General features: G+C 42.4%; 1 long non-coding RNA gene across 1 annotated transcript in view; it reads left to right on the forward strand.

The window, feature by feature from the left end:
* Positions 1 to 21,333, forward strand: part of LOC138756262 (uncharacterized) — a 59,268-nt gene extending 37,935 nt beyond the window's left edge. The window contains exons 2-3 of the long non-coding RNA XR_011352924.1: positions 19,993 to 20,139; positions 21,202 to 21,333. This is a non-coding gene — a long non-coding RNA (uncharacterized lncRNA). The remainder of the gene's footprint in view (positions 1 to 19,992; positions 20,140 to 21,201) is intronic.
* Positions 21,334 to 24,047: the final 2,714 nt, after the last annotated feature.

The raw sequence follows: 24,047 nt of genomic DNA on the forward strand, positions 1-24,047 counted from the left end.
AAGTATTACGGATGTAGGGAGGGAGCAACTGGACTGGGGGGGGGGCAAAATGAAATTGGGGTAAGATGATACCAGTTCAGAGAGGAAGGAGCATGTAGAAATAATAGGTGTACTGGAATAATAGGGTTTGTGGATCTTGGGTAGGATGTAGAAATACACAGTTGTGGATCTTGGGTAGGATGTAGAAATACACGGTGTAGGTTTGGGAAACAATTAGATTGGAGGCCATGGGAGGGAATTGACCAGATGTGATGAGGTTGGAGATGGTAAGTGAGATGGTGGCTTGATGTTCTTTGGTGGGGTCCACTTGAAAGGGTTAGTAAAATGAGGTGACTGAGCACTATCTGGACTCAGCAAGGTAGATGTCAGTGTGTCACAACTACATCGCAACCCTCATTGGTGGATTTGATAGTGAGGTGGGATTGTTTCAGAAAGACTGGAGGATAGAATGTTCTGAGGGGGTGAGAATAGAATAAGAGAGGGAAGTGTTGAAGTTGAGACAATTGATGTCTCAGCGCCAGATGGAAATAAATAAAGATCCAAATTAGGCAGATGGCCAGGATGAGGTATCCAAGGGGAGGAAGAAAGCTTAATTCGGGAAAGGGAGTCTTTAGTGAGGGGTGGAGAATCATGGTGGAAAAGTGGGATCGGAGACTGAGACAATGGAAAAAAAGAGTTCGGCATCATGCCATAGAACGCATTGAGGTGTGGGTGAAGGTGACAAAGGTGAGGCCTTAACTGAAGACAGAGCATTAAATCTCAGAGAGGAAGGTAGGAGGGGACAGTAAAGACCAAGCAGTGGTCAAAGTTGGGGTCAGTGGGGTGGAAGATGTCTGATAAATGAGGGTAGGGTAATCAGGGGAAAGTAAAAGGTGTGGAAATCAGAGTTGAGAGGTGGAGGGTTCAGGAGGTCAGAGGGTAGACATGGCAGGTTGGGGAAGTCATAGGGATGGTAAAGGGTAGGGGGTCAGAGAAGAGTTGGGTAAGAGAATAGAGAGTCTGAGGGATAGAAAAATGCCGTGTTTGGAAAGTATTATGTTTGGTGGGTTCACAGAGATGAGTCTGGACACGAGTGTTGCAATCAAAGGTAACTTTATTGAACACATAGGAGACAAATGGGAAGATATAACCATATAACCATATAACCATATACAGCACAGAACAGGCCAGTATTGACCTACTAGTCCATGCAGAACAAATCCCCACCCTCCTAGTCCCACTGACCAGCACCCAGTCCATACCCCTCCAATCCTCTCCCTCCATGTAATTATCCAGTCTTTCCTTAAATGTAAATAATGTCCTTGCTTCAACCACCTCTGCCGGAAGCTTATTCCACATCCCAACCACCCTTTGCGTGAAGAAATTTCCCCTCATGTTCCCCTTATAATTTTCCCCCTGCAATCTCAAACTATGGCCTCTGGTTTGAATATCCCCCACTCTTAATTGAAAAAGCCTATCCAGGTTCACTCTCTCTGTCCCTTTTAAAATCCTGAACACTTCCCTCAAATCCCCCCTCAATCTTCTACGCTCCAGAGAAAAAAGCCCCAGGCTGCTCAACCTTTCTCTGTAACTCAAACCCTGACATCCTGTCAACATTCTCGTGAACCTTCTCTGCTCTCTCTCTATTTTGTTTATATCCTTCATATAATTTGGTGACCAAAACTGCACACAATATTCTAAACTTGGCCTCACCAATGCTTTGTACAATTTCATCATAACTCTTGAATTCAATACTCCGATTTATGGAGGCCAACATTCCAAATGCCTTCTTCACCACTCTATCTACCTGAGTATCAACTTTGAGGGTACTATTTACCATAACTCCTAAATCCCTTTGTTGCTCTGCACTCCTCAATTGTCTACCATTCAATGTATATGATCTATTTAGATTTGCTATGACCTATTTAGATGTCAGATGAAACTTAATTATTCTACTACCACTAAATAATGCCAGTGACCATCGATCTTCTACATTTTACCTCATGTTCACACCGCAGACAGGGACTTTCAAACACACTCCTGATTCCCTGTACCAATGGGGGTGCGGCTCTCTGCAGACACTGAGCAGTTCCATGGCTCAACTTAAGTGTAGTGCACACCTCACCCATGACTCCTCCAGTGATGCTCAGAGTAGTGACCTGGTGAGGAGTGATAACCAGAACTTGGACCATGAGGCAGAGAGAAAGAAATGTGGCATGCATTAATTTAGACTGTTCAGAGCTGGGCATCTGGTCAATGATGGCATTGAATCATTTAAAAGAGCCATCGGTAAGGTATGTATTAAAGGGTGGCCGGAGTTCAACCTTGATTGGCAAGTGATGCCACTTCTGAATAAGGTTTGGACCAGGAGGTCATGTGACTATTCACAATGTTTCGGACAGATAGGGAGGCTACGTGTTCTTCTACCATCCACTTATAACAGAGTGGGAAGAAAGGCAGAGCATCATCAGAGTACATGGGGGTGAGTAGAGAGAGGTGTGAGGGGATAAGGATGGGTGAGGAGTGGTGATGGAAAGGATGAGGCTGTGAGATCCAGCAGCAGAGGAATGCAAGGTGTTAGCCTTGTGGAGGCTGACATTGGGGTGGGAACTTGAGTGTACACTGGAATGGGGATAGTTGGGTCTGTGGTAAATCTTTGCATTGATGGAGGCACCGGGATCTCTGGTATGTAGGCACCCAGACCTAGGTTAGTGGCAGAAGTGTCATTGAACTAAAGCCTGGTGGCATTATTTTGCTATTGGTCAAGAAGCAAGCAGATGGTAATTTATTGCAGTGCATTTATCATGATTTTAGTTAAAAAAAAGCCAAGGCAATTTTGCACATTGTCAAATGGATGCCAGCATTGGAACTGCACTGGAGCAGCTGTGTTGGTGGGGATCCTAGGAGAAAGATGAAGTGGATAATCCACTTGGCACTTTTGGCTGAACATGCTGATGAATGCATGAGGTTTGCCTTCAGCACTCACATGTTAAACTGCCAAGTGAATGACTCACTTCACTATTCTCCTGATGTCCCTTCCAACATAAAGGCCAGTCTTCAGCCAATTCACTTCACACCAAATGATGTAAAGAAACAGCTGAGACCATGGATACAGAAAAAAGCAAGCTTTGAGAGCAGTGGTATCCTGGACCCTGGCACTGCTAAGACCAATATAGTACTTTGCTTGTTCTCTTCCCATTAGAAGTTTAATAGTCCTGATGCACCATCAATAATCACAAAAGACTGGAGTTGTGAAACTGATTTTTGTTTTCTTTGGCTTGGCTTCGCGGATGAAGATTTATGGAGGGGTATGTCCATGTCTGCTGCAGGCTTGTTGGTGACTGACAAGTCCAATGCGGGACAGGCAGGCAAGGTTGCAGCGGTTGCAAGGGAAAATTGGTGGGTTGGGGTTGGGTGTTGGGTTTTTTCCTCCTTTGCCTTTTGTCAGTGAGGTGGGCTTTCATTAACCGGAACAGGTGTCACCCTCCTTGACTGATCGAAGCAGAGTAGAACAGGGAGCATGCATGGGGCTAAGGGGAGGATTGGTCTCAGGAGGCATGTCCAGCCGGTAGCAGCCAATCATGGCATAACAGTGGTTTACCACATTCTCCCCTCCTTATTAAGAAGAGTTCTGTGGGGTGAGAAAGAAAAAACAAATATACATATATACATTTTACAGATTAAGTCTGTCGGGGGGGGGGGGGCGGGCGTCTCCTCTGCTGCAGTGAATGACACGGTAATGGCCGTGGTGCTGCTGTAGCATCCTGAGCAGCTTGTGGAGTTGGTCTTTCATCACCAGTTACAGTTAGTTGAGGGGGAGGGGAAAAGGTGAAGGGGTAATGGAGCATCATTGGCAACAAGACTGGCCAATGGTGAGGAATGGTCAGCTGTAGGCTCAGGGACCCCTAAAGTTAAAAGTGGGGGAAAATGTCTGTTGGTGTTTGAGGAGGTGCCGGATGATGCCAGATTCCAATCAAGACTGTGTCCTCAAGCCCATCAGGGAAGACAAGGTGGGCAAACTGGGGCTTAGCATAGAGGAGGTGGACCCTCTCAACCAGTGGGTCAGTCTTAGATGCCTGGTATGCTTCCAAAGCAGGACAGGTCCTGGGGAGGTAAGCCAGGTGGGAACCATAGTCCCTGATGCAAACTTCCTAGGGAAAGCAAACATCCATTCATGAGGTGTGTTGTTAGTGGCTGTACATAAAAGTGAATGGATGAAGTGGAACATGTCTGGGAGGACTTCGTGCCATTGGGAGATAGGGAGGTCCTGTGACCTCAGTGCTAGGAGGATGGTTTCTAGACCGTGGCATTCTCCCTTTCCACTTGCCCATTTCCTCTATGGTTGTAGCTGGCGGTTGTGCTCATGGCAATGTTCCTGGCCAGCAGGTGCTGCCTCAGCTCATCACTCATGAGTGAGATCCCAAGTTGCTGTGGATGAAGCCGGGTCCCCAAAGTGTGTGAAGATATTGTGGAGGGCCTTGATGACTGTGGCTATGGTCATATCTGGGCACGAGATGGCGATAAGGAAACTGGCATATTCATCGATGATTGTAAAGAAGTAGGCATTCTGGATGGAGGAGGTGAGGGAGTCCTTGAAATCAATGCTTAGGTGATCAAACGGGCAGTTGGCTATGATCAGGTGCAGCTTATCCGGTTGGTAGAATTGTGTTGTGTATTCGGTGCAGACCTTGCAATTTTTAGTCATTGTCCGGACTTCAATGGAGTATGGTAGGTTGCGAACTTTGATAAAATGGCAAAACCTGATCTCTCCGGCATAACAAAGGTTATTATGGAGGGTCTGCCATCTATCATTTAGACACTGGCACTAGTCCCATGGGATAGAATGTCCGGGGGCTCATTGATTTTGCCAGGCTGGTAGAGGATGTCGTAGTTGTCCTCCACCTGAGGATCTTTTCATTCTTGATTTTGCCCCTCTGTTTATTATTAAACATGAATACGACCACTCGCTGATCCAGGAGGAGGGTGAATTGTTTTCCCGTGAGGTTGTGTCTCCAGTGGCGTACAGCTTCCACGATGGCATGGGCCTTCTTCTCGATAGAGGAGTGGCGAATTACAGGAGCCTGGAGGGTGCGTGAGAAAAAGGTGATGGGACTTTCTAGATAGTTGAGTGTGGCAGCCTGGGAAAAGTCGGATGCATTGCTCTCCAACTGGAACAGTGTGGACTTGTCTATGGATTGCATGGGTTGCCTTGGTGATGTCCCCTTTGATATGGTTAGAAGCAGCTTGGGCTTCTACTGGCAGGGAAAACATGGTGGCTTTGAACAATGGACGAATCTTGTCCATGTAGTTGGGGGCCCATTGAGTGTAATATGAGAAGAACCTGAGGCATCTCTTCAATGCTTTGAGAGTGGGGCCAATGCAATTTTTGACCATGCAGCCGAAGATGGCTAGTTGTGCTGTCCAGAACACATATTTGTCCTCATTATAAGTAAGATTCAGGTATTTTGCTGCTGGGAGGAATTTGCAACATGATCTTACAGGTTGTGGCCACATATCTAGGTAAGGGAAGGTGGTTTGCAGATTATAGTAATCCACCATGTGGCACCTATCCCACTGGAAGATGGAGATCCCATTTGTGACACCAAAAGGGATCCTGTTGAATTTGTAAAGGCAGCCACCTTCCTCAAATGCAGTATATCGGCAATCCTCTAGGCAGATCAGGAGTTGGTGATATGCTGACTTCAGGTCAGTCATGGAGAATAACCGATATTAGTGCGATCTGGTTAACCATATTGGATATGCAGGGAAGGGGGTATGCTTTGAGCTGCGTGTACCAGTTAATGGTCTGGCTGTAATCTAAAGCCATCGTATTCTTTTCCCTGTTTTTTACTACAACCACCTGGGCCCTCCAAGGGCTATGGCTGGCCTCGATTATGCTCTCGCCCAACGTGCTGAACCTCTGACTTAATGAATACTTTGTCTGCCACACAGTACCGTCTACTCCTGGTGTCTACCAGTTTGCAGTCAGGGGTGAGCTTGGCGAACAGACTTGACCTTGAAAGTCAAGAGGCTACAGTTCCGATGCAGAGGGCCATCTGTGAATTTTTTTGTTGCAGACGATGGGGGGGGTTGGGGTTGGGACCCATCAAATTTCAATGTCACTTTTGAAAATTGGCACTGGAAGTCCAGCCCCAGTAGCAAGGAGGCACAGAGTTGTGGCATGATGAGTAGTCTGAAATGTTTGTAAACTATGCTTTCAACAGTCAAGGTCATGATGTAGGACCCATGGATGGCTGCCATGTGTGATTTGGATGCAAGTGATATCTTGTGTTTGGTGAGCTCTACTTTAAGTGATAGGCACCTAGTGGTATCAGGCTGAATAAAACTTTCTTTACTCCCACTATCGAATAGGTAATTCATAATGTGCCCATGGACATCTATCATGGACCTGGTAAGTTTGTATTGTGAATCTTGGTTCAGGGTGATGGAGACCAGTATCGACTCGCTGTCTGAATTTGTTGGATGATCACAATCCCGAGATGGCTGCCCTTAAGCCCAAGATGGCCACCCTCATTGTTCCCTCATGGTATCATATGCCTGGGAAGATGGTATTTGCTGCGCAGTCAAAAATGGTGGCCCCTGTGACTTACAAATGGTTTGCTGGTTTGTAGAAGAGATAGCACCAATTGCACTGTCCAAAGTGGCAACTGTCTGCACGTGACGTGGTTAGGTTTTGCAGATAGTTTGGACTCATAAACTTTGGGATACTGCCCCTTTCTCCTGCACCTAGCACAAACCAGCTCCGTGGCAGGGCAGTGTTTTCTCGGGTGCTTACCTTGCCCACAGAAGTAGCGGTAGCCGAGGTCAGGTCACTAGAGGAGTGGGCAACCATTCGCTCACAGCGCGGGACAATCCCCCATCCCTGGTTAGCAGCACTCGTGGTGCCCAAGTGGCAGCCAAGTAATCATCCAAATTTTGGAGGGCCACTTCCAGTGTCACTGTCAGCTCAACTGCTCTCTGTAGATCAAGTACCTTTTGTTCCAAGAGTCTCTGCCCTATGTACCCAACCATGTAAGTGTCCTGGATGAGGTCCTCAGCATTCTGGGCAGCCGTCATAGCCTTACAGTCGCAAACTCTGCATATGCTTCAAAGTGCTCTTAAGTACTTGCCACTTGATTCACATGGTCACTGCTTTAGTGTGGTCAGGGGATGCCTGGTGTAGACCTCATTTACTTTCTTATGATACTGGGCCTTCATGATCTTCATAGTCACCAGGTATGAGCTGGTGTTACTGATCATCAGGAATTATTGGGGCCCAACTCGTGAGAAGAGTAATCTCAGTCGGTTAGCATCTGTGGTGATAACATCGGCGGCCGCCGGCAGGACGTCTTCAAATCAATGTAGCTTGAATGTGTTCAGGGCATCTGGTGATGGAGGATTGATGTTGAGCTTCTCAGGTTTCAGGTACAGTTCCATGCTTCTTTTAAAAAATATAGTTAATAAAATTGATGCTCCATCAATAATCACAAAAAGACTGGAGTTGTGAAACTATCAGGTTTTTATTAACTATAGACTTGAACAGCCATCAACCTCATTGACAGATCAAGGCAGAGTGGAATGGGGAGCATGCAAGGGGCCATGGGTAGGATTAGTCTCAAGAGGCGTGTCCAGCCAGCAGCAGCCAATCATAACATAAAAGAGGTTTATCACGTCCATTATTATTTACAGCTAGATGCAGCAAGGCTGCTGGGAGTTGAACCAATTTTTTACTTGTGATATAATTTTGTGTGCTGCCTTCAGGATAGTGAATCCAAGGAAAGTATCTGGTATGGACAGAATATCCAGCTGGTTATTAAAACTGTGCTGACCAACATACCAAGGTATTCACTTATATCTTCAACATCTCACTCTAGCAGGAATGGTACCCACCTGTTTCAAACAGGTGTCAATAACACTGGTTCCAAAGAAGAGTGTGGTAACCTGCCTAAATGACTATCGACCAGTGTTTGGAAAGGCTGGTGTTGAAGCACATCAGCTCCTGTCTGAGTGGTGACATGGATCCGTTCCAATTTGCTTATTGTAGCAACAGGTTTACAGCGGATGCCATCTCACTGGCTCTACACAAAGCCCTGTAACACCTAGACTGCAAAAATACATACACCAGGATGCTCTTTACTGAAGAAAGTTCAGCATTTAACAGTATTATTCCCTCTTTCCTGATGGTGATAACAGTGCATGTGCTGGGTGGTGTGGATATTTGATGATTGCTGCTGCTCTCCAATGGCATTCCACATAGATGACTTAAATGGAGGGAAGGGGTTTGCCTGCGATGTCCAGGGTTTGGCCCACTATCCTTTTCACGGTTTTACGTCTGGGGTACTGATGTACCCATGATGCTGCTGGTCAGCACACTTTCCACCACACATCTATAGAAATTTTCCAGTGTTTCTGTTGTCATACCAACCTCCGCAAACTCCTGATGAAGTAGAGGTGCTGACGTTGTTACGAGCCCAAAGGACCCCAAAACCCAGCAGCAATAGACATTCACCAAGACAAGTAGTTGCTTAAACAAAAGTTTTAAAATTATCTTTAAACATGGAAACAGAATCAAACTTTGACTTATCTCTATTAACTTAACTTATGTTGAAAAAGATAAAGGTGGATAAATCTCCAGGACTGGACAAAATATTCCCAAGGACACTCAGGGGGGCTAGTGGACAGTTAGTGGGGCCATTAACAGAGACATTTAGGATGTCACTAGCCACGGGGGTAGTGCCAAAGGATTGGAGGGTGGCGCATGTGGTTCCGCTGTTTAAGAAGGGGTCTAAATGTAAACCTGGGAATTATAGGCCTGTAAGTCTGAGGTCTGTGGTGGGCAAGTTGATGGAAAGTGTTCTGAGGGATGGTATTTACACATATTTGGAGGTACAGGGATTGCTAGGGTGTAATCAGCATGGTTTTGTCAAGGGTAGATCATGCTTGACAAACCTGATTGAGTTTTTCAAGGGGGTTACAAAAAAGGTTGATGAAGGGAAAGTTGTGAATGTTGTCTATTTAGACTTTAGAAAAGCTTTTGACAAAGTTCCCCACAGGAGGTTAGGAAAAAAGGTGGAGGCATTAGGTATAAATGAGGAGGTAGTGAAATGGATTCAGCAATGGTTGGATGGGAGGTGTCAGAGAGTAGTGGTAGAAAATTGTTTGTCCAATTGGAGGCCGGTGACTAGTGGAGTTCCTCAGGGATCGGTCCTGGGTCCACTATTGTTTGTTATATATATTAACATCTGGAAGTAGGGGTGAAGAATTGGATAAGCAAGTTTGCGGATGATACAAAGATTGGTGGTGTTGTGGACAGTGAGGAAGATTACCGTAGATTAAAAGGTGATTTAGGAAGGAGGGAGGTGTGTGCTGAGAAATGGCTGATGGAATTTAATACAGATAAGTGTGAGGTGTTACATTTTGGAAAGGCAAATCTAAATAGGTCATATGCATTAAATGGTAGGCTATTGAGATGTGCAGAGCAACAAAGGGATTTAGGAGTTGTGGTAAATAGTACCCTCAAAGGCTGATACTCAGGTAGATGGTGTGGTGAAGAAGGCATTTGGAATGTTGGCCTTCATAAATCGGAGTATTGAATTCAAGAGTAGGGAGGTTATGATAAAATTGTACAAGGTATTGGAGAGGCCAAATTTGGAGTACTGTGTACAGTTTTGGTCACCAAATTATAGGAAAGATATAAACAAAATAGAGAGAGTGCAGAGAAGGTTCACGAGAATGTTGACAGGATTTCAAGGTTTGAGTTACAGGGAAAGGTTGTGCAGACTGGGGCTTTTTTCTCTGGAGCGTAGAAGATTGAGAGGGGACTTGATAAAGGTGTTTAAGATTTTAAAAGGGACAGACAGAGTAAACGTGATAGGCTTTTTCAATTAAGAGTGGGGGAGATTCAAACTAGAGGGCATGGTTTAAGATTGAAGGGGGGAAATTATAATGGGAACATGAGGGGAAATTTCTTTACACAAAGGGTGTTAGGAATGTGGAATGAGCTTCCGACAGACGTGGTCGAGGCAGGATCATTGGTTATATTTAAGGAAAGACTGGATAGTTACATGGATAGGAGTGGACTGGAGGGTTATGGACCAGGTGCTGGTTACGGCATGGACTAGTAGGGCCGAGCTGCCCTGTTCTGTGCTGTACATGGTTATATGGTTATGGTTAACTAACCCAACTCAACCCCCTTCTAATTCTAAGTGCACATGTATGTAATATGTGTGTAAATTTAAGAAAAGTTCTTTGGTTCACAGCTCAATCTGACTTCTCATTCTTCCAAGTTCACTTGTTGAAGGCAATTCTTATACTGTGCACAGAATTTAACATGTATAAAGTTCACCAGGCTTTGGTGTTCGAAAGGTAAATGTTTACTGCTCAGGAAGGTTCTTTGTAGGTTTGCAGAGATTTGTTGTTCCAGGATTTCCACAACTGAAGTACCACCATTAGTCACCTCAATGACTTGCTGATGAAACTTGCCCCAATAGGGTTCTCCAGATGATAACCTCTTTCTTTCAGGCTATCACAGAGTTCCTTTCTGTTCCCTTTATTCCAAGAGAAACATTAGACAGATAGCACTACCAGCCATCTGCCACTCTGGAGTTTCTCTTTCAATTCTAACAAACTTCTCCTGCTTGTTTCAGCTGTGACTCTGTTTCCATCTCAGATTCCAACTACCAGTACATATCATTCTCTCTCTCTCTCTCACTTGCAAAACCCCTTCCTGCTCCAGAAAATGATAGGAGTTAGTCCTCTGCTCCCATCTGTTGTTTTAGTTAAACAAACCTTTCAATGACCTTTGAGTGAGCCCTTTGCAGAAAGGTCAGGTCTTGTAAAAATGTTCAACACAGACCCCCTGACTCCTTCAAGGCAATTTCATGACATAATTTCAATTAGTACCTACTTGTGAAATGTGCATAGCATTCTCCATAGTTCCTATAAAGTCACTGAATATGAATTATTCACTATTTCAAATAAGATCTATTTTAAAACCTGTGTGTATGTATGTAACCTACTCTAATTTTACCAATTCATCTCCCAAATACATCTACAAATATTACATCGCAATGAGCTTTCTTCATGATGCTATTAGTGTGTTGGCTCCAGGAAAGATCCTCCAAGACTCCCAAGAACTTAAATTTGCTCACCCTCTTCACCTCTGATCCCCCAATGATCACTGGATGCTACACATCAGGTTTTCTGTTCCTGAAGTCAACATTCAGCTGTTTGGTTTTTAAAATATTCAGTGCAAGGTTATTGTTGGTGCACCATTTGGCTAAGTTTTCAATCTCCCTCCTGCATGCTGACTCGTCATTTTCTTTATACAACTCGCTACCATAATATAATCAACAGAATTGTAGATGGTGTTATTGTTGTACCAAGCCACAAAGTCATAGTCATAAAGTGAGTAGAGCAGCGGTCTAAGAACACAGCCCTCTGGTGCTCTGGTACTGATGGAGATTGTGGAGGAGATGTTCTTACCAATCCTCACTGATTGTTGTCAGAGGTGACAAATATCAAGAATCCAATTAAACAGTTGGGTGTGAATCCCAAGTATTGGAGTTTGGTTCCTGTACCTATACCTCTTTCCTGATGGTGAGAACAGAGCATGTGCTGGGTGCTGTGGATATTTGATGATTGCTGTTGCTCTCCAATGGCATTCCACATAGATGACTTCAAAGGAGGGAAGGGGTTTGCCTGCGATGTCCAGGGTTTGGCCCACTACCCTTTTCACGGTTTTACGTCTGGGGTACTGATGTACCCATGATGCTGCTGGTCAGCACACTTTCTACCACACATCTATAGAAATTTTCCAGCATTTTTGTTGTCATACCAACCTCCGCAAACTCCTGATGAAGTAGAGGTGCTGACGTTGTTACGAGGGAATAATAATAAAGAGGTATAGGTGCAGGAACAGCTGCTATCCCTCTACCATCAGACTCCTGTACAACAAATTCAATCAGGGATGCATTTAAGGACACTTACTTTTGCACTTTATTGGTTGTTTCTTTTTTACTCCTCTCTATATGGCTGTCTGTTGTTTATATTTGTTTATGTAATCATTTTGGCTCACTGGATAAAGAATCTCAGGGTTGTATGTGATGCCATGTGTGTACTCTGGCAATAAATCTAAAATCTGAGCTTAATTTTTGTCTATTCTGTGCTGTTTTCACTGTTGAACACACATATAGTATTTGTTTGTTGGAGCTTCATCAAGTTGGCATTTCATTTCTATGTACACCTACATCTGATCCTCCCATGTCTTTCCTCATTTCTTGTTGAACCAAGGTTGATTCCTTAGCTTGGAAGTAATGAAGATTGTTGAACAAAATTGATGGTGATTGAGTTGGAATGATTCCTTTCGGTGGTACAGACTTGTTTCAATTCATTTATATGGAACAAGACAAATAACATTCTCTGTTGCAATTGAGTTGCTCTTTTCATGCAAATAAGTTCAAATTTAGCAGGTAATGTACAAGATTTGTGTTGCTCTTCTTTTCTTTGAACAAGAAGGTAAAGAGATATAAAAATATAAGATCTAAGAATTCTAATATGATTTTGGAGCAAATATGACATGGTTGAATTGGTGATGGTCATTCCAAAATTTATGCCGTCAAATTACGAGACCATAGGTGACTACAATTTTGTATTGAGTATTTTTCAGGCGACATGTTTTTTTTAATGGCATTTTATTTATGTAGGTAAATAGTAGTTTTTTTTTAAAGTGAACAATACTGGTCGATGAGAGAGTAGGCAAAGAAAAATTGATACATTCAAAAAAAGATAACTACCAAATTATGATTTTTTTTGCTTAATTTATGCAACTGGAATTTCACCAATGTTAGGTGAGTGGGAAAGGAAGGTTGAGAATCACTGCTCTAGACTCAATTGTTACTGAAATATTTTGCTGAGAAAAATTGTCATTGGCCCATTCATTTCATTTGGGATTATGAAAACGACCATATAATGAGTCACTTAGGTACGTTTAAAACAGTGGTTTTAAAACTTTTTACTTCCATCCACATACCACCTTAAGCAATTCCTTACTAATCACAGAGCACCTATAGCATAGGGAATACTTAAAGTGGTATGTGAGTGGAAAGAAAAAGGTTAAGAACCACAGCTCTAGACACAACTAAGACAGGATTTCTCTTTTCATCACCTACAACCCCACCAGCCTCTGCATCCAACATACTATCCTCCACCCTCTCCATCTTCTGCAATATGATACCACTACCAGTCCCATCTTCCCCTCTCCTCCACTCTCCTCCATCTGCAGAGTCTGCTCCCTCCATGACTCCTTCATCCACTTCTCCCTCTCCATTAATTGCCCTTTGGCACCTTCCCCCGCAGCTGCACGAAGTGCTACGCTTGGGCCCACATTTCCTCTCTCACCACAATTCAGGACCCCAACCCATCTTTCCAAATGACACATTTCACTTGTGAATCTACGAGGGTTATCTATGGCATCCAATTCTCCCATTGTACCCTTCTCCATATCTCAGATATTTGATGCATACTAGAAGATCATTTTATTGAACTCTTTATTTGTTTTGTTTGTACCAGTGGCAGTAGCCAACAGTTTCAATTCCATGCTCTATCCCAACACCAATGTCCTCATACACTGAGGCCACTCGTAAATTGGAGGAGCAATACGTAATATCCCTTCTGGACATTTTCCAACCAGATGCCAGTAACATTGACATCTCTAGTTTCCATTAGGTCACTCCCCTGTCTGCATATGTTCCCCGTCCCTTTGTCTCCCTTCCTCCAGCTCTTCACCCACTTCCCTCTTCATTCAAAGCTATCCCTTTCACCTATCAACTCTCATCTTTTTTTCTTGTGCCCTCCCACTTCCCTGTGGTCTTGGTCTCCTTCCCCTTCCTCTCACCCCACCATTTTATTCAGGTGCCTGCTTTTGGCTCACAACTAGATGAAGGGCTCGGCCCTGTATTTTTATCTTTGCTGCACCAAGATCTTGTTTGCCTGACTTGTTGAGTTTCTACAACACTCTTGTGAAAACTAGAATCACAGCACCTGCAGACTTCCTTGTTCAAAATAATATTAGTTAGCATTGACAGTGCTACCATGCAGAATGCCCTCCATTGTCCAAAACAGTTATTCTCTCCACCATCCCATGCAGTGGTCACTGTTTACTTAGCCAGCTCCGTCACAGGCTCGGATCTCCCATCTACTGCAAATATCTATGAGAGATGCTGCCTCAAGAAGGCAGCCAAAGTCATAAAAGACCCCCAGAATACTGGTCACAAGCCCTTCTCACTGCTACCTTCAGGCGGAAAGTACAGATTCCTGAAATCCAGCACTTCGTTCAAGAACAGTTGGTTCAATGTGTTCTTGGTTCAAGAACAGTTTCTTTCCAATAGCTATCAAACTCTTAAGCCTTCCTTTGATTCACAGATCATAAACTGCTCCTACATCACAAAGGGATTGTCTCCACTATTGCAAGTCATTTTCAGTTTTCACGAGGATGATTATGTATATTCATATTTGTTTTAAGCATTTATGTTATCTTTTAATTGAATTTAAATTGTTTACTATTATAATTTTTCTTTGCAAGTTCCTGTTCAGCTGCAACAAGGATTTGTATGTTGTACAATGTGAATGGGACTATACTCAATATCAGCATCTTCGTCTTCATCATTATTCCCAAAATATTCTGGAGTTACTCACTTAGACTATTCTAACAAAGCCCCTCAACTAATCCATCAAGGAAGACAAGGGCTTCATTCACATGGAAACACCATCATGCTCACCTTCCCTTCCAAGTCACATGGCATCCTGACTTGGATTACCATTCCTTCAACATCACTGGTTCAAAATCCTAGGAATTCTTGAAAAGAAGAACTGAAGGAATATCTTTGCATTTCTGGTGTCTCCCATTCCTCTAATTCCAATTGATCCTTTAATTAACATTGGTACAAAAATCTGACCTCTCCTGGAGCCAGTGTATCGAGACAACTTTGAACAAGGAAAACTAACACCTCCATTTTCTAAGACAGTGGTTCTAAACCATTATCTTTCCACTCACATACCACCCTACGTAATTCCTTACTAACCACAGAGCAACTATGGCATCCTGTGATCCCTTGCGATTATTATAATTGTAATTTAACAACTGGTTCATGTTTCAAAAGCAATGATGAGTCGCATTACAGAGAGGAGGTCAAAGGGCTCATAAAATGGTGTCTCAATGTGGACAATTCAAAGGAGATGATTGTGGGCTTCAGGAGAATGAAGGTTCATAATACTCCAATATACATCAATGGTTCCATTGTGAAGAGAGTGGAGAGCACAAAGCACCTTCGCATGCATATTCTGAACTCACACATATTCCCATTAGTAAGGACGATGAAGGAGTGCCTACACTTCCTAAGGAGGCTGTGGAGGGTAAGGCTACTGGCCTCATCTTGACAACCTCTTACAGGAACACTGTTGAGAGTGTTCTATCTGGCTGCATCATTGTATGGTATGCTCACTGAAAAGCATCAGACCGGAAGTCTCTAGAGAAGATCATTAAAATAGCTGAGAAGATCACTGGGGTTTCCCTTATAGATTAAATTTACAAGGAATGCTTTCTAAATAAGTTTCAAGGAATTATCAAAAGCCCTTTCCATCCGGCCCACTATCACCAAGAAGAAGCAGGAGCATGATAATCAGGACTGCCAGGCTGGGGAATAGCTTTTAAGCACAAGCTGTGAGACTAATGAATAGTATCCTGTAACCATGAAAATTATTCCAAATATTTATATATATTTATTTTGATTATTTATGTGATCTCTATGTACTGTGTATTGTCTGTTTTTGTGTGCACCCTATGGTCTGGGGAGACACTTTCATTGGGTTGTACCTGTACAGTCAAATGATAATAAACTTGAGCTTGAACTTGAAAATTGCTACTTTGTTACATATTAAGCAGAATCCAAGGGATGGCCTTGAAATCAAAAGAAAGAAGGCGAGGCTGGAGGAGAGATGGAAATTGGTGTCAGATTAAAGCAGTGACTGAGGGAGATTAAAGAAAGTCTAATTATGAGTATTGTTGGCTGGCAAGGTTTTAACCCAGGCTGAACTCAAGGGAAGGGCGATTTTGTTAATCACCAACATATATTGGCATTAATCTGTAAAGTGTACCTTTTAGCACAGATGAGCAATGTGAAAGAGGTGAGCAACAACAAACCAGCCCCATATGGTTGGAGTTCTCTATATTGGACAGTTTTAATCTAATGTTGAGTTTGCAATGGGATCATATTTCAGTTTGAAAAAAAAAACAAACTGAGATTTCTCAGCATTCATGAACCTTTATCGGAATGAGCTCACCATCTATTGATATGATACATAACTAATTTAAATAACCTGGTTCTGAGCAGAGTGGAGTTTCATTTATATTAGCTCTTTGTTTGCTTGGATAGAATGATTTTCAATTTTTTTAAAAACTCAACAGCTTCTGACTTTTCCAAAGATTGGAGGTGTAGTATCCATCCATATGATTGGAGACCTACTGTAGATATCAAAGTTCAGTGAATTCCTGGTCAAATGTAACATAAGATCTGAAAATGACAATTTCTTCCCCTCTATATCTGCCCATATCTTTATAGAACCCCTTGTCCACTCATAAAATGTCATCATGAACTGTGGTCAATTTCTGTGTATACGCATCACCATCTGCTTCCACTTTTAACTGTCTGCTCTTTTATAAGACATATTAGTATCACAATCCTCTTGCAGATATGATTAAACCTTTAATAGGAATTAAATGGATAGATTGAAAAGTAGATGGAGAGATAAACAGATGGATGGGTAATTGAATGGAAGCACTTATTATCAATGACTAATTCTGTTACACTTCTGAAGTGTTTACTCTAAGAGACAGTGGATTAAAAAGGGATCCTATTTGAAGTTTAGGATTGATTTAAATTCGACTTTTCACTTGCCATCACTGAATTCCTAGATTTTAGTCTGTAACTGATAATTTCAATAAATGGTGGTAATACTGAGCTGCTGTAGTGACAATATGGCAACTGGTACTGACCCGGGACACTGGAGGCACAACGCTACTCCAAAGGGTTCATCCATCTATTCCTAATGCTGGTGGCTCTGTACAGGCTTTAAACAGCCTGTTAAAGGAGCCAGCAGTGTTTGTAAGCAACTGCGGAGGTCTGTGCACAAGATGGCGGCCACAAGGGGTTGCAGATTCCAGGGAGCAGTGGATCGGTGCATGGCACCAGAAGTGGGAATAAAACCCCCTATTGAGAAGAAGAAGCAGAGGAGATAACCCTTCATAAAAAGTGACCATAGCAGCGAACCAGCAAGAGGCTCAGCAGCTGATTGACCGACACAGGATGCGGGTGACTTGTGGTGGGGGGATCCATATGGGTTGCTGGTTGCTGGAGGCTAGCTCATGAGAGCCAGGTTTCAAAGCTGAGGGCAAAAAGGGCTCCCAGAAGGCCTTGATCGCTGAAGGCTTCTTGTTCGAGTCAGAAGTTTGGATCCGTAGCTCGGATTGCCAATGAATCAAGCAGGAGGCTGTGCAGCTACAGAGGCTGCGGGGCTGTTGGAAGTGATTTCACGGACATAGTGACTCAGAAGGGATTCACTTTTGTTTATCTTTCTCTCTTAGTTTAAGAGGTGCTGGGTGACACTTACTGTGACTGTCTGCATTATGGCAGACAGATGGCCATTTCATGTCACATTAAATGACAATAAAGGAATCTTGAATTGCAGTACACAACTTGTCCTGCATGTATCAACACAGTATCTACTTCTTCTCTGAACAATATCATTGCTGTGTGAGATTTTATACGATGGCCACAGTTCAACTGTCCATTTTCTTTGATCAAGATTTTATCCATTGTGTTATCTGTAGCAAAGAGAAGATTTCAGAAGGGCACAAAAGTACTTCACAATGGGATAGCTTGATGTTAAATTGTTTTGAAAAGTTCACTAAAATTGCCATGGTAGCCAAAAGCAGAGTTCTCTATGCTTTGAACTCCATTGTTTTGCAAGACTGATTAAAACTAATAATAAGTGCAGTTCTGTTTTAATCCAACCTAACTAATTTTTCAGTGATTCAGCTTTGTAATTCTTATTTTGCTTCTATGCCCACATACTAAATGAAGATAAAAGGAAATCAAAGTTGTGGATATCTCCAAATAATCCAGAAAAAATGTTTAATCACATATATAATTCTCATATTCCATTGCAATATGGAAGGAAAACTTTTGCTACATCAACTCCCTGCTGGCTCTTAAAGCAATCATATCAAAAGATATTCTCCAACTTAATTCCTTCTAACTTATTCACATATGCTCATCAACTCCTCTCTGATTCCCCCGATCACTCACATCAGTGTAATTCACAGAGACCAATTAACCAAACAACCAGCAGGTTTTCAGGCTGTGAAAGGAAACTAGAATATGTGGGAAATCTCTTTGGCACAGGATATGAAAAATCCATATAGACAGCACCTGGAGTCAGGATTAAACCCAGGTCACTGTAGCTGTAATGGCCCAGCATTACCTGAGACACCATTGTGCTGGCCACAATATCTACAAGGGAAAATTGCCTTGGGATTATGCCCAAGTATTCCTGAGTAATTGATGCATAGAATCATAGAGCTTTACAGCCCAGAAATACACCATTTGGCACACATTGTTTAGGTTTACTCAGTTGCTTATTTGAGCTAGTTGCATTTGCCCTCATTTAACACATATCCAGCTCTCTAGCTTAATATCTTTCCCATAACAAGGCAACCAGAACTGCATACAGCATTTCAGATGGAGGCTTACCAGCGGATGCCATACCATGAACTCCTATACTCATCGACATGACTGATAAACTACATACAGCATTTCAGATGGAGGCTTTCCAACAGATGCTGTATCATGAACTCCTATACTCATTGACATGACTGATGAAGGCTAGTATGCCAAACACTTAATTAGAGTTCTTAGATGAAAAGCAGGATGCTCAGCAAATGCATCCACAAATGAACTTTATTAACTTTCCTCCATTTAAAAGAATGGATAATTACCTTATCAGACTCCTTTATAAGCCCAAGGTATTGGACTTGGTAGCAAGGTGGAGAAGCAGGAAGATCACCACTTTCCTTGAATTTTAGTGGAAATAGTTCTGAGAATAAAGGCAATGTAGGCATGTATGGAAGATTAGAAAAGATAATGAAAGAGAAAACTGAACAGATATCTTCAACATCATGAAAGGCTTAGACAGAGTATGTAAGGAGAAACTGCTTTTAATGGATGAAAGCCAATTACCTGAGGCCACAGATTTAACTGAACAACGGAAAACATTAAGAGGACAGGGTAGACATCTGAAAGCACAAAGAGTCAGGATGATGGATACAGTTTTAACGGCAGCTTTTTAAAGAAATTTAGACAAATATTTAAAGAGAAAATTTTAAATATAAGGATATGGGACTAAGTCATGGAAAAGAAGTTATTGAAATGATCTTGGAAATAATTGGTGTAGAATCAGGCAGTAAAATAATTATCCTCAACACTGCACCTAAGTATTACATTATGAGGAAGATAATTTTTCCTGGGATGTGTTAAATCTGGAATACAGGGACTTAGAAGCTGTATGTATATTCGTGGGGATCTGAAACACCAAGACATAGAGAGCTACAGACCAGATGCTGATGGTAGTCAGTGAAACACTATTGAAGTAGCAGGCAACCTGGATGTTGTCCACAAGGAGTTTGTACATTTTCCCTGTGACCTCCGTGGGTTTTCCTGGGGTTCTCCGGTTTCCTCCCATCCTCCAAAACATATGGGATTATAGGTTAACTGGGTGTAATTGTGCAGCATGGGTTTCAATGTCTGAAATAGGCTTCTATCATGTTTTAAATAATAATAAAGCAAATAAACTAATTAAATAAGAACTTGGTGGTTTGCTGAAGGACCCATTTCCATGCTTTCTGACTCTATCATAAAACTACACAATTTCATATTAAGGGGTGCATCGCTAATTTTTTAGGTGCTGGAGCTCACCAAAAATGGTGACAAGGAGGTCTCGTGAGACATGGACTTGAAGGCTGCCATGTTGTATTTGGCGTTGTATGATTGAGCGCAAATGGTAAGACGAGAAAGGAGGACAACCAGTTGTGGAAGAAAGAGGTACCAGGTATGTCCAGACTAAGGCTCAGTGGAGAGGGTGGGCACCAGAGTGTGGCCCCAGAGCAGCCCCAGTGAGCTCTGGCAGCACTGTACCCCTGTTCATATTCACCTTGTTCAGTCAGAATTGTCATGTACTTTCCCCCTGAAAATAATATCACTCGAGAGAAGCTGTAAGCATCTTTATTCATGCCGAGTTAGCACCAAACTGGACCACTTCATACAATGTGACTCTGAGTTAGTAACGTCACATATGGGTCCAGAGCAATGGTTCTCAAACGTCCCTTCCCACTCACATACCACCTTAAGCAATCCCTTACCAATCACAGAGCACTTATGCCTTAAGGATTGCTTAAGGTGGAATGTGAGTTTGGGGGTGGCAGTTTGAAAACCACTGCTTTAAATGATCTGAAAAGTGTTGCCTTAAAATGTAAAGGTATGGTCTTAAGGGTAAACCGCTCCACCCCCCCCCCCCCCACCATATATTGACATAAGTGCACACTGCATTTCTGTTAGTCTGCTGCCTGAATTGGAAAGTCAGCCAATGAGGACATTTTTGAAGCTCATGTGTATATTAATACATGCTTGAATGGTTGCCACCTTAATTGTTGCTCTTTGATGAGTTGTTGCTTTCACTCAGAGATAAACAAAGGGGAAAACTTCAGATACCTGTTCCAACATTCTAACCTGGTCCAATTGGCCCTCTTCCACTGGAACTCCAATTTTGTTGTTTATCCATTTCCATTGAGAAAGTTACAATGGAAACTGTTTTCACAGTCCTTCTAAATATTAAACAAAAATTGCTGCAGTAAATAAATTTCTCTTCATCTCCCTGTGGGTAGGGCTAACTCCAAATTACCAATATTTGCTAACTGCTGGTTAATTTAGCCGTAGGCATCCCAAAATCTGAAAATTACTGCCTTAATGCTTTCAGAAAACAGAAATAATTCATTTGGGGTGAATTTCAATGGAAGGAAATATCCATCAGAATATGAGGTGATGTCAAATCTGGAAATGACAGCTTTCTGCCTGTGGCATAGCTGGGAACAGTAACCACCTATTTCTTTTGCAGTCCATTGCTGTAACATGTTCAAAGGCTACAGGCAGGAGGCCTCATACTAATGCTCAAAACAGCAAGAAGAGGAGATATGTTGAAATCCAGAGCTGCCTTCTTTAACCATCCAGAAATCTTTGAATAAAAACAGAGGTGAAAAATTTGTCCTTGGTTGTGTTACAGGCCCAGAGGACCACAAAACTCAGCAGTAACAGAAATTCACCAAGATAAGTGGTTGCTTTAAACAAAAGTCATTTTAAAATTTTCTTTAAACATAAAAACTTTAAATTATTACTGTTAACTTAACTTAATTCCTCCAATCAGGCAGTTCAGCATCTTGCTGAAGAAACTTGCCCATCCAAATGATAACTTCTTCCAGGTCACCAATGAGTTCCACTTGTTTCCTTATTTCAGGAGAAACACTCTAGCCAGGCATTTCCTCTCGTAAGGACTACAGGATATTGAACAGGCTGAACTCAGAACTCAGTCCATCTTCAAAATGGGGTTTTTCAACAAGACTGCCAGCTTGCCATTTTGCAGTCCCAAATGCTGCTGTAGAATTGACCTCTTTCTCAAGATAAATCATCTATCTGTTTTTCCTCTCTCTACTTCTAAAAAACACATTCCCTCTTCCAGGCTCTAAACCCAATATTTGAAAAGATCTTATCAGTCTCTGAGCCTGGACTTTGTTCTATTTGCACCTCCTTGTGAAGACCTCTCCAAAGCGGTTCCATTGTCTCCGCAGACTTTTAGGCTCCACTTTAGGCATAGCTTTTGCATTTTAAATGAGATGTCTTTTGTGAAGTGTTACTGAGTTATTTGTAAAGTGTAACATAAACTAAACCCCCACAATCTATCTCTTTTAAAGACATATTTTATCCATAACTATATTAACTTATACCATAACAGTTGTAACTACTGCAGGCATACAAGGTGATCAATTTCCACTTGCATTTATGGCAGGATGATCAAACATGATGAAATCAATAAACTGAAATTCGGTAAGTTGTAACATGTGCGTCACATGAGAAATGAACTGTTAAGAATCTTTGGTGTTTAAGACTGTTCCATTTTAACAAACACATCATGTTTGAGAACAGCTTGTTGTTGATCTTGTATGAAGCACCCTCACTCTGTGAAGAGGGCTACAATATGAATACTGAGTGAAACATGATAGGCTACAAATGCTGTGATTGTAGTAAACACATGGAAATGCTGGAGGAACTCAGCCAGTCTTTTCAGCATCACTAGGAGACAAAGATGTATTGCCAATGTTTCGGGCTTGAGTCCTTCATCAAGATGTGGACAAAATGTGGGCAGGTGTCTGAACAAAATGGAAGGGGAGAGGGGCATAGACTTTCCCTCAGCGTGCTCTCTCTCTCTCTCTCTCTCTCTCTCTCACCACTCTTTTCCCTTTTCCCTCTGTCTCCTTTCACAGACCCAAAATCAATTCTCACTTTTTCTCTTATCATACCCATTGGCCATAGGACTGGACTTCTCTCCTCCCATACATCCCCCTTTCTCAGTCTTTATTTCAATGTCTTTCTGGTTTTTTTGCTTATACCTTGTGGAAGGGTTCATGCCCAAAACTTTGGCAAAACATCCCAAACCTCACAGACCCTGCGAGACCTGCTGAGTTCTTTCAGCATTTGTGTGTTTTTTCCCAAGAAGCCTTTTCAACTTCTACTGTAGGTTTTTATGGTAGTGATCTGCTTCTAGATTCAACATGGCCCTAAAAGAATATGACTGTGATAATCAGCGTTAACACTGTGATTTGCTTTGTTTTTAATAAATACACTAAATGCTGGAGGAACTCAAACGGACCTTTCAACATCCATAGGAGATCAATATGTTTTTCTTTACAACCACTGAATTCCAGGAAATTATTGCCATTTTCCAAGAACGCCTGCAGTGTAAAAAGGTCAGAATGGGATAGGAAGTGCCATTCCCATTCTGATATTTTACTTCCTCCACCCCAAGTAAATTTTCCACAATGCCTGCAGTTTAAAGTTAACTGCTGGCATTCCATGAACAATGGGCTAATGAATAGCATTTATCAATGACGCACATTGCAAGTCCTACCTCTTTAATTACCACACTTCCGGAATGCTGTCTAAATGCTTGTAAGGAATTGGAGATTGAGTTTTGGTCATTCGTGTGTGAACGACCAATGCTGAGACGTCAGACATTCTTCAGACTGGTAAAATCATAATTGTTACACCACCGACACCCCAGGCCTAAGCCCCTCCCCAAGGAAAAATCCAAACAGCAGAAGCAGGATATATCAGACAATCTCAGAATTCAAACAATTGGGGAGGAATCCAGGCCAACAAAAGATGCTAATTCGATGTGATAAGGGGTTAGGTGAGAATCTATCATGTCTGTGCAAAAGGAGAGAGGGAAAGGAGATATGATGAGGGCACGAAGGATGTAGGTTTTGTTTAATGAAATCCAGAGATGTTGATATTATTACTATTTGGTTGGTGGGTGCCCAGTCAGAAGATGAGGTGTTGTTCCTTCAATTTACACGTGTTCTTAGTCTGGCAGTTCATGAGACCATGGACAGACATGTTGGCAAGGGAATGGGATGGAGATTGAAGTGGATGGCCATTGGGAAATCCATGCAATTGCAGTGGATGGTGCTCAGCAAATTAATCTCCCAGTCTGCATCCAGTCTCTCCAGTGTAGAGGAGACCACAGCAGGAGCACCTGATGTAGTAGATGACCCCTGTAGGTTCAGAAATGAAATGTTGCTTCACTGTAAGGACAATTTGGGACCCAAATGGTGGTGAGGGAGGAAGTGTGGGCACAAGTAGAGATCTCCTGCTGTCACAGGGGTAGGTCCCAAGGAACAATTTGTAGGG

The sequence above is a fragment of the Narcine bancroftii genome, chromosome 3 (assembly GCF_036971445.1).
Source record: "Narcine bancroftii isolate sNarBan1 chromosome 3, sNarBan1.hap1, whole genome shotgun sequence".
In the NCBI taxonomy this organism is placed as follows: domain Eukaryota; kingdom Metazoa; phylum Chordata; class Chondrichthyes; order Torpediniformes; family Narcinidae; genus Narcine; species Narcine bancroftii.